The following is a 12496-nucleotide window of genomic DNA, read 5'->3' on the forward strand; positions in this document are numbered from 1 at the left end:
TGACCTGGTAGCTTAAAATATTTGTTAATGGTCACTTCATTTCTCATTTCTTCTTCACAATTAAAATGTGCTATCATCTTATCTTTATACAACAATCATAAAGAAAATATGGTAAAATATGCTAAATCTGCATGGGAAATTGATAGTTACGTTAATGTATTACATGTGTTCATCTATATCAGTATCTGTTATTGTAAATATTCTCAGATGTTCTTAGGACAAGCTATTAAAGTAATATTTATTATTCTTCGGTTGGATTACCTCAAGATGTGGTTAGAGTATCCCACTATAAGCATCCGGAAAAGTGATAAGTTTCTTATTTATTAGCAAACGTTTGCTTCAAATCAATTAAAGTTACTATATTGTCCAATATCATGTATTATATTAATTTTCATTTAACAACATAAATTAATCATTGAATGTAACAAGGTATTCAGATCCTTAAGTGAGCCTAAATATCAATATGTGACCTCGTGCAAATTAATTAAAATATCTGGGGAACATTATTCTTGAAGACATTGTGAGATATCCGTGAGATATCCATTTATTTATACTTCTATACAAAGTAGCAATCATCCATATTCACCTAAGTATGCCATAATTAATTTAAGAGAATGCGATTTCTCAGTAGAAATTCTAAGTTGAAAATATCCAGTTGAACGAATACTCAATTTTATAGGAATACCTTTTGATGATCTAATCCTATCACAATATTCAATGAAAGTCAGAACACGTCATCATTATCATAACACATTGATTTTCGGCGAAGTATAGTGACATTAAGTCATTCATTTTTCCTGCACCTTGTGTCCTTGATTCATCACCACGCCCATTTGTTTTTGGCCCTTCAAATACTGATGAGCCTCTGCGTGTGGGTAGGTTGTCAACTGTTTCACAGTGTCAGAATCAGGATTAAAGTTGATAACGTTCGTTCAGTAGATTCCAGTCATTTTACCACTGTTGTAATTCACATTTTACTTTGAAATAAGTTCACGGTCCAACTAACACCTGTCTTGGAATTTTTTGCAATATGAATATCTGTATATGAAGCAAGCAATTATCTTCCTCTTTCTGAAAAGTACTGAACATGTGTGATCCTAATTTGCGTCAATCATCTCATCTCTATATTCAAATATTCCATTTCCACCTATTATTTCATCGTAGCAACACATATTCCTTCAATTCGTCTTCCATTTCTTTCATAAAACTACATTTCATCTTCCTCATTACTCATTTGAAATCATAATTCTTCTTATTCCAAATACTTCACATATTTACCTTTCTTGACGCACAAATAACCTTATCCTCGTATTTGTATATTCATATCATTGGATCAGCATCTTCTTAAATAATATCAACATTTCTTCTGTCTGCTGTTAGTTCCATATCTTGTGCTATCCTAATTCATTATGATAATGTATCACCTATATACACCTTTACACATCACTTGGTATATCATTAAAATCGTAAAATATTCTTCTCATAAGATCTTCAAATTCGATATGGTATAATATGTTTGGATCCTTTGCTTTCACTGAAATGCTATTATCACATTACTATATCGTATTTCCTAACTGGGGTTAATTATGTTTCTTAAGAAGATATCGATCCCTTGATATCGACATTACAAATAAATCACTCGCGAGAATCTAACACAATTTAGGTTATTTTGAATACAATAACGATAAAATATATTAGGCCTTAACTACAAATCGTCAATTCATGTTAATGTCTACCAATCTATATACAAAATTTAATAAACGTGTCTCGTTTTCCTTCGCTTCCGGAATGATATCATTGCTCGTTCATCTTGCGTGGCTCGTATTCTAGATGTCACCTGCGGTGTTGGTCCAGCTCGGGTTTATTCAGGTAGCCTGCCCCATATCTTCTTAGAGATCCATGACGATCTTGACTTGCACAATTACAAAGATGAAATACATTGATAAAATCAGCTGTAACCGATGAATGATATCAAAGCCTTCTAACATACTTTAACAATTAGATTTCATTCAATATTGCTTTGCGCAATTCTAATTTCTATCACACCTCCAAGATGTCTGCAATTATCTCAGTTTATATGTCGTATAGAATTGCTCTCTGAATTATACAATGATGATATTGCGTTATATCGACGGTTTGCTTCTCTGGTCAAGGCCTTGTTCTTGCCGTCTGTAGTATGGCTGATAACCAAGTCTTTTCACGTACTTTATATATATATAACGCGTTTTATATTAATATTCTTATATGTTATGCCTTATCTTGTTATTTTATCGACGATAATAACATCTTTTTCTTAAATTATGTTCTTTCTTGATATTTTATAAAACTTAGCTCGCTCCTCAATGGCAATTCGTCTGCATCCCAAGCTTTTCTTTTCATTTGTGTCCCTTGTACAGTGTTGGTTTTTTAACAATTGGAATTCTTATTTTGTCTTTATCACTATCATTACGATCCTTTAAACTTCTACATTGCGTTATTCTAACCTTCCATGACATTTTATAACGTTATTCATTATGTTTAATTTCGTTGTGAGTAATCGCGTTCGTTGCAACTCAATTGAGATTTATTTCTGGAATAGTGGAATGGCACAGTAACCTTTCGTTTCCTTCACTGGTTGTAGATATGCCTGTATCAGAAACGATTGCAGTGTGTATATCAAAAACGTATTTCGTAGATGAATTCTCATTTCAGATGAGTTCATAACTGCATGGCCCTATTTTAAATCCAGATACCCTCATTTGACTACGACTCAACCATGGGATATCAGATTGGTTGCTTAAACTAGAATTTCTAAGTGAGTTGCAGTGAAGATCTGGACGGACTTAAATACAAGAAATGGTGTAATGAAAAGGGGTGGAATTATTCCAAGAATATGTAACTGGCAATCGATGGTTGTTTGACAAAGGAGGCTTCACATCTTTAGAGTGGCGAGAATCTATGAACATGGCAGATACCCGTTGAGGTTGTTATAAGTGGAATACTGTACTCTAGGGATACTGACTGGAAGGGGATTGGGGATAGAAATGAGACCAAGGAGTGCATATGTGGGAAACTGGAGTGGGTAGGAGATAGGCAGCTTCGTTCAGATGGCTTCCACTTAAGCCGAAGTGGTACGTATAAGTAAGGAAATTTGTTTAGAAGGGTTATAGTGAGGTATATTCAGGGAAACGGCGTGGTCTAGGGAGAGGTGATAAGGGAACAGGGATATGGACGTCAAGTATTGATGATATAAAATGTTAGTGTTGAAATGTAGATGTACGAGTATTATAAAGAAAGGAACAGAATTAAATGATTTAATAGATATATACTTATCAGATATTGTAATAGGAGTTGAAACATGGATGAGAAATGATATAATGAATGCAGAAATGGTATCAAGGAACTGGAGTGTTTATCGTAGATATGTGATAGGAATTGTAGGAGGGAGAGTATTCAATTTGGTAAAAGAAGAATTTGTAAGCTACGAAAAGTTGAAGATGACAAACAAGAAATTCTAGGTGTAAGGTTTATCTCTAAAGATAATAGGCAACTTGATATTCTTGGAGTGCACAGACCTGGAAAGGGTGGCGCAGACGCTGATTCGCAATTATTTGATAAGATAATCAGCTATGTGGGAAACTATATGGAAAGGAACGTGATTGTAGCGTGTGATCTACATTTACCAAATGTTAATTGGGAAGGTAGTGCGAACGACAGGAAGAATGGGCAACAAATGGCAAATAAGTTAATCTGAGAAGAACAGCTGAATCAGAAATTGATGGAACTAACTATAGGAAAGAATACACTGGACGTGGTGCTAAGAAAACCAGATGAGCTCTATACAGAAACCGAAGCAATAGTTTGTATTAGTGATCATGAAGATGTTTCTGCCGTAGTTAAAAATAAATGTGATAGTGGAGAAGGTCGTAAAAGTAGGACTATTAGGCAGTAAATAAAGGCTGATAAAACATTCATGAGGGTAGTTTTAAAAATATGATCGGTGGAAAACGGTAAATAAAAATGTAATCAGACTGCGGGATGGGTTTGAAGCAATTGTTGAGGAATGTGAAAACTGCTGTTTACTTTTAAATGTGGTACGGAATGGTAAATACCCACAGAGAAGTAAAGAGGCTATGGAGGAAGTGCAGTTAGAAACAAAATGAGCTGAAATGGCTGTGGAAGTAAGGAGAAACTGATGGAACTTACTAGGAAATTGAATCTAGCAAAGAAGTCAGCTAAAGATAACATGAAGGCGAGAATATTTGGCAGTGATACAAATTTTAGTCAAAAATTAAAGGGTATGTATAGGTATTTTAAGGCAGAAACAGTTTCCAAGAAGAAAATTCCAGGAATAATTAATGAAAAAGAGGAATGCCTATGCTAGGAACTTTAGAAGGCAGAAGTATTCAGTCGGCGATATGTAAAGATTGTTGGTTAAAAAGATAATGTCCAGATAGTGGAGGTGAGTAATACAAACGATGTATGATTGACATTGAAAATAAGATACAAAGGTTGAAAACTAGAAAAGCAGCTGGAATTGATAAGATTTTCGGGGATACAATAAAGAAAATGGGCTGGGATACAGCATCATATCTGAAGTACTTATTTGATTACTGTTAGCATGAAGTAGTTATACCAAATTAATGGAGAGTTGCTATAGTAGCCCCTGTTCATAAAGGAAAGGGTGATAGATATAAAGCTGAAAATTTCAGGCCAATAAGTTCGGCATGCGTTGCATGTAAGCTTCGGGAAAGCATTCTTTCTGATTTTATTAGACATGTTTGCGAAATGAATAACTGGTTTGATAGAATGCGGTTCGGGTTTAGGAAAAGTTATTCCACTGAAGCTAAACTTGTAGGATTCCAGCAAGATATAGCAGATGTCTTGGATTCAGGAGGTCGAATGGAATATATTGTGATCGCCCGAAGGCATTTGATAGGGTGAATCATGGGAGACTACTGGAAAAATTGAGTGCAACTGTACTAGACAAGAGTGACTGAATGGGTGGCTATAGTTTTAGAAACGAGAACTGAGAGAATTAGAGTAAGTGAAGCTTGTAATGATTAAGAGAGGAATTAATCTAGGCAGTATTATTGGACCTTTATGTTTCCTTATATATATATATATATAAATGATATAAGTAAAGAAGTGGAATCTGAGGTAAGGCGTTTTGTGGATGACGTTATACTGTACAGAGTAAAAAAGTTTTTAAATTGTGAGCAACTGCAAAAAGACATCGACAATGCTGTGAGATGGACAGTACCCAATGGTATGATGATAAACAGGGTTGAAAGTCAGACTGTGAGTTTCACAAATAGGAAAAGTCCTCTCAGTTTTAATTAATGTGTTAATGGGGTTAATTTCATAATGGGGATCACTGTAAGTACCTATGTCACGAAATAAGGAAAGATCTTCATTCGGGTAACCACATAAATGGGTTTGTAAATAAAGGATACAGATCTCTGCTCATGATTATGTGGGCATTTAGGGGTTGTAGTAAAGTTGTAAAGGAGAGGGCATATAAGTCTCTGGGAAGACCCAACTGGAGTATGGGTCGAGTGTATGAGATCCTCACAGGGATTGCTTGATTAGAGAGCTGTATAAAGACCAAAGAAAAGCAGCTCGACTTGCTCTGGGTGATTTCAGAGAAAAAGAGTTGCAGAGTTGCACAGTTTGGGTTGCGAAGATCTGTCAACGGAGACAAGGCGTGGAGAGATATTATTACACCAATAAGTTTGAGTGGTGTTGTTAAAAGTTGGAATGATCACAATATGAAGATAAATTTGGAATTCAAGAGAACAAATTCGTTTATATGTAGAGGAGTTAGGGATTGGAATAATTTACCGACGGAGATGTTCAATAAATTCCCAAATTCTTCGCAATCATTTAAGAAATGTCTAGGAAAACAAATAGGAAATCTGCCACCTCGGCGACTGCCCTAAATTCAGATCAGTATTTATTGATTCATTGATTCCAGGATGGATCCTAATGGGCACACTGCAAAGAGTTGCAGTTGCAGTTGCACATATTCAGTGTGGAGAACTTGTAAGAGACATTCGTCAGCAGTCAGTCAGGATGTCAGGGATTAAAGAAATCCGGTTTGGATGTAGATGAGGAGGTTCACTGTCTCGCTACACGAGACTGGCCATTATTCCACTACAGGAAAATAAAAAGGGACACTGTTTATAGTGTAATTGACCAACAGTTAGGTTTGAAGTCCATGCTGAACAGCCATATGTAGGTAATCTAGAGAAGAGGAACATACATGATCGCACGGTTGCTTCCCGGAAGGAAAAATCCAGTGTTAGACTGAACATAGTCTTGTAAGATTAATGGTAAACGCCAGAGGAATCACTCCGAAATTTTTAGTCGATACTTTTATACGTAAACTGTACAAAATTAATTTAATATCACGCATAATAACTATAGTAGCAGTTAAATGCGGGTACTGTTTAAAGCAGTACAGCTGGGCAACCATCCTCTAATAATACTAATCAGTGAGGAAAATTGAAGGGGTCCGACACTTCGAAAATTGGAGGTATCGGCCAAAGAAGGAAAGGATCATGAAGGGCGCGAAAACGAAAGCCTCCCTAGGCCTTGCAAGCCTAATACCGTCGCGGTCGAAAAAGTAAAAGGGTAGACCATGGGATATAAGACAGGGAAGATGAAGGTGAGGAGCCTGACACAAATTGAAGCAATGCCAGACTCAACTACGGAGCCAAGGGCGACAACCTACGTTCCTAAGCTGACAGATTCTGGTTCCCCTTTAAGTCACCTCTTACGACAGGTAGGGGAATTCGTGGATGTTATTCTACAGCCCCCATCCCCAGAGGGTAAAAAATGCTTGTATTTTTCTATTTGTATACATACCGATTTTCAAGAACTTGATATTGAAAAGATGAGTTAAATAAATAACACGAATCATAATAATCAGAAATGTATGCATCCTTTATCATAGTATTGGGTATTTTACTGCGTAAAATACATTACATATACTATACTGTACGAGTGCCTAAATACGCCAAGCAAACATACATTCCTACAGTACTTAACGTTAAGGTTGATTTTCATTTACACGTACGCATAGGAAAATGAAAAAAAAACGAAAATACTGCAATAATTGTTTCTGATAGACTGTATAATGTGTATATCCATACGTGGCTGGAAGGCGTGACCAATATTAAGAAAAGTAATGGATAGGAAGAACATTGTCAGATACGCAGTAATGTTCCCCCAATGACGAAATATGAAAGTAACTGGAAGCTAACCCGTGTCCAACAAGCTACGTTCGTAGGTTGAGAGCCAAACAGGGGTTACGGCGGATGTGTTCTGTCCTCCACCCGCAGGGGATTAGAAATTTAGCCATACCTCTGTACGTTCTCAAGGTATAGTTGGAATGATTATTGTGTTAACGGGAACTACAACTAGACAACCATCCCGTAATAAAACTAGCCTGAAAGGAGAAAAAAAGAAAGGGTTCTGGATTTTCGAAGAGTGAGATTATTACTAAAAGAAAGGGAAGGGACGCGAAGGAAGTGAAATAAAAATCCACAGTTCTAGCCCTTCAGACAAGCAAATTAATGTTGAAAACATCCTACGGATATGAGCTACGAATTTTAGATAAATAAAATACAATCAAGTATGAGTATATATTCTTTATTTATTCCTAAAAATTACAATCCTTTCCTTAATCATTGTTATACGGTCTATTAAATTAGCAGTTCGGCTTTTTCTACCACTACGAGCGCTAGTGTGAGTCATTGCAGAGTTTCACTTAAGTCCTGAAAACTAAATTCGGTGTGGACATTTTTTGGAAAAAAAAATCTGGAAACTCTTGAAGGTTTTGAACCAAGGAACACTTTACAGAAAGAATTATGGTTAGGATTTGAATCAAAAAGAAAACGAGTAAAGAAAGAAGCGATTTTAGGCAGTTTTTATGGAATTGCATTAGACCGGAAGTAATTTTGAATTTCTTTTCACAATTTTAAGCCGCTCAACTTTCAACAAAATTTAGAAAATAGCTTAATTTAACGTTTGTCATAGTATGGAGTCCGACTCGTTGGCTGAACGGTCAGCGTACTGCTTCGGTTCCGAGGGTCCTGGGTTCGATTCCCGGCCGGGTCGGGGATTTTAACCTTAATTGGTTAATTCCAATGGCACGGGGGTTGGGTGTATGTGTTGTCTTCATCATCATTTCATCCTCATCACGACGCGCAGGTCGCCCACAGGAGTCAAATAGAAAGACCTGACCTGGCGAGCCGATCCCGTCCTGGGATATCCCGGCACTAAAAGCCATACGACATTTCATTTTTTCATAGTATGGAGACCACTACTTTGCCTGCAAAAAAATATTTTCAACATTAATAAATCCATAAGCCTCAAAAATTTCAATATCATCTGGGTGAGAAAAGAAAGAGAGAAGTCCATGAGAGGTCGTGTAGAAACGATACAAGCGAACAATGAAGTATAAGTTAGTACAAGCAATGTTTATAGACAGCTGTGGGTCCCATGATTACCAAACCATACTTCCAAGAGGAGAGGCCCTGAAGGGCACCCTTTAGGCCCCCTTATACGACAAGCAAGGGATACGAGAATAATAAAGGCATCCGCGATAAAAATTTAAATTAATACCCCTACTGAAAACTATCTTAACTCACTGAGTTGTAGTCTTCCCGATCTGACGAATTTAGGGAGTTTTATCCAGTGCTGCAACTTTAATGCAGGTTATATTCAGTAGCCATATAACAAATTCTTTCACTTGAGCTATACATTCCCACTGGAATGTGCCACTCTTAATTTGAACTGTATGCAGAAGGCTAGCTACATTCTAGATAGGTCCCGTATAACTTCTGAATCCATTAAAATCTGTGGGGACCAACAAGAGTGTCTGGAGTTGTGCAAATGAAGTGGAATTATTGAGTTTTAATTGGTAGCCGTCAAGTTGGCTGGACTTCATAAATATATATGAGGCGTCAGGAGGACAGGGAATTAGGCTGGGCCTGGTGTGGAACTTGTCTGCGACGATGTTGAATATTAACAAAAGAGGAATATAAATTGGCTTCATCTCCTTAGAAAGAAAGTTACTTCATGTCCGTCTTATTAATTAACCTATTATGTGAACGCCAATCAAACATGTAGAAATAATAACCACCCCGAAATCAAACACAAGCTTGCTGGACTGAATGGCTCAGACGGCTGAGGCGCTGGCCTTCTAACCCCAACTTGGCAGATTCGATCCTTGCTCAGTCCGATGGTATTTGAAGGTGCTTTAATACGTCAGCCTCGTGTCGGTAGATTTATCGGTACGTTAAAGATCTCCTGCAACACTAAATTTAGGCACATCGGCGTCGCCGAAGACCGTAAAAGTAGTTGGTAGGACGTAAAACCAATGACATTCTTCTTTTTCTTTATCATTTGTTCCACCTGGTGGCAGGGTCCGCTGTGTGGATTCGTTGTCTCCATTCATTTCGGTCACGGGCCATGTCAGGATGTAGTCTTGCAGCTTTCAGGTCGTTGTGCACAGTATCGATCCATCGCTGTCTTGGTTGTCCCTTGGGCCTCTTTCCAGCGACTTTTAATATATACGCTGACTTTGCCAGTGCATTGCCTTCAGCACGCAACACATGTCCAAGCCAGCGCAGACGGTTTTCCTGCATTTTCTTCTGGATCGGTGCAATGCCAAAGCGTTTCCTAATATTGTCGTTTTAAATCTGATCCAGTCTAGTGATGCCAGCTGTCCACCTAAGCATCATTGTCTCCATGACGCTTAGTCGACGTTCTACCTCCTTCGTAAAAGGCCAACACTCAGTGCCGTAGAGAGCGACGGGACGGATAACAGTCCGGTAGATCTTAGATTTCAGATGGTCCTTCATCCGACGGTCGCAGGTGATGCCGTTGTCATTCGCCACTTCAGCCAGGCCGCGTGTATCCTTGTGTTGACCTCATCAGTAAGTCTGCCATCATCAGAGAGTGTGGAGCCAAGATATTTAAATTTCTCTACTCGTGGTAGATCTTCACCATCAACGTGGATGGTTCAAACTTCTCGAGGATCTAATGCCATGTACTCTGTCTTCTTTTTGTTGAGGCGGAGGCCGCATTTCGCTAGTCGGTTGTTCCACTCTTCTGTTTGGCGCTGGAGATCAGACTTATTCTCAGCAGTCAACATGACATCATCAGCATAGAGAAGTGTCCAAGGTATTGGCTTGTGCAGGTCTGATGTAACAGTGTCCATCACAAGAATGAACAGCAATGGTGATAATGCAGAGCCTTGATGTACTCCTACAGTGGTGCGGAAATCATCGGACGCTCCTGCGGCAGCTTGAACATAACTCCTTGGTTCTATGTAGAGCATCTGTACCCACTTAACAAGGTGCTCTGGAATGCTATGTTCTCGTAGAGCTATCCAGATTAGGTCATGTGGCACCCGATCAAAGGCTTTCTCAAGATCCAGAAAAGCGAGATTAAGTGGCTTATGTTTTTCATAGTGTTTCTCAACTAACAGCCGTGCAGCGTGGATTGCATCTGTTGTGCTACAATTTCTCACGATTCCAGCTTGGTTCGTTGAAAGTTTGGCTATCTGGCGAATCCTTTTGTCGAGAATACGTTCGAAGATCTTCATCGCGTGGCTCAAAAGTCTGATCGGCCGATAATTAGAACAATCGACAGAACTTCCCTTCTTCTTGAATATTGGTACGGTAATCCTCCGTCGCCAATCTGATGGTATTTGACCTTCTTTGATGATCTGATTGAAAAGCTGCGTTAGCCGTATTGCCGCATCCCACCGTTCAGAACTCTGCCGGAAGATCATCGGGGCCGGTGGCTTTCTCTGGTTTCATCCCCTTCAGAACAGCCCGAACTTCCGTGACGTCAATTTTCTTCACTGGACCTTCAATAGCGGAGGTGGTTGGGATTGGTGGGTTGGGGAAATTCTTCGGTTGAAAGTTTCGGAAAATAGCTCTGCCAGCGTTCTCGCGCTTTCTTCCAGGCGACCATCAGGTCACCTTTTTCGTCATTGATGCCATAGAAACGTTGGAAGTCTTCCGTTTTGTTGTGCCTCGATTTGAGTAGCCGGTAAATGTGCCGCTCGCCTTCGCGCGTGTCGTTTTGCATATAGGTCTGGATATCGGTATGCTTTTGTTACAGCAATGACCTTCTTCGCCTCCTACGGGCTGTGTTGTAGGCATTCCAACGAGATGGTGTTTTATCTTAAAGAAACTCATGGTACAGCTGTTTCTTCTTCCGCACTGCATCTTTAACATCATCATTCCAAAGCCATGTGTCTTTGTCAATCCTACGTCATCCTGGTTTAGTTGTTCTAAGAATAGAGCGTGCGGCTTCATGAACGGCGTCTTTCAGTTTAGTCCAGCTCCCATCAACCGTTGTGATTGGTGACACTGTAATTTTTGTAACAATGTCGGCCTCCTTCTCCTTGTGGCGCCACCATTTGATTCTTGTAGGCCCATTTCTCGGTAAGTGTTCGGCTCTTGGAGACTTCATCCGTATCTTACAGATGACAGGTCGGTGTTGCATCGCGACGGTTTTGTAAGGAACAACTTTTGTATCTAGAACATCTTTGAAATTCCGTCGCCTCACAAGGATGTAGTCAATCTGAGTTGCATTGGAGCCACTGTAGTACGTAATTAGATGAGTATCACGCTTTTTGAACCAGGTGTTCGTGATGGTCAGATCATGAGTTTCTGCATAATCACGAATTCGTTGGCCGTCGTTGTTCTTCTCTCCATATCCATGTCCACCATGGGCAGTGTGGTCTTCCTTCCTCTGTCCAACGTGTCCGTTTCGATCACCGGCAACGATAACGTAGTCTTCTGGTGGCACTTCAGCAGTCTTCTCATCAAGCAGTTCCCATCTTTTGTTTCCGCGTCTAGGCCGGTTTATGGAGCATAAGCACTGAAAAAATGGACGTTCCTTCTATCCGCGACAAATACGATTTTCATCAATCGGTCATCGTAGCGTTGCACCTCAGAGACTGAACCATCAAATTTTGCTGATATAACAATGCCAACGTCGTTGGTTGTTCTTCGGGTTCCGTTGTATATGAGTTTGAACCCACACCCTATGTCGCATGACTTTTCTCCACTCCATCTTGTCTCTTGCACCGCGCAGATGTCTATATGCCTTCTTTCAAGTGCTATGACCAGTTCGCTGCTTCGACCAGACATAGTCCCGACGTTCATTGATGCTATACAGAATGTGGGGGTTCGCTTGTTTAGCCGTCGCCGCTCGTGCGACGGTAACCCTTGCATACTTTTCGTGCTGGCTGGGCCCTGCCAACACGCGTCGCTTTTGGCGGGGGACGCCCTAACCGTGGTTCCGATTCCATGAGACAACATTTTCTTAAATATGTGACGGTATGTTTTACGGCCGGCTTGTCACGGAGACTGTCACCAAGCATTTTAGAGATGCTGCCAGCAGGTAGTTAGGCCGTTCCTGACCTGGACAACAGACGCCTTTTGTAGCCGCTCCTCTGGAGAACAAACGCTACGTTCCTATCTGCATT

The sequence above is a fragment of the Anabrus simplex genome, chromosome 3 (assembly GCF_040414725.1).
Source record: "Anabrus simplex isolate iqAnaSimp1 chromosome 3, ASM4041472v1, whole genome shotgun sequence".
NCBI lineage: Eukaryota > Metazoa > Arthropoda > Insecta > Orthoptera > Tettigoniidae > Anabrus > Anabrus simplex.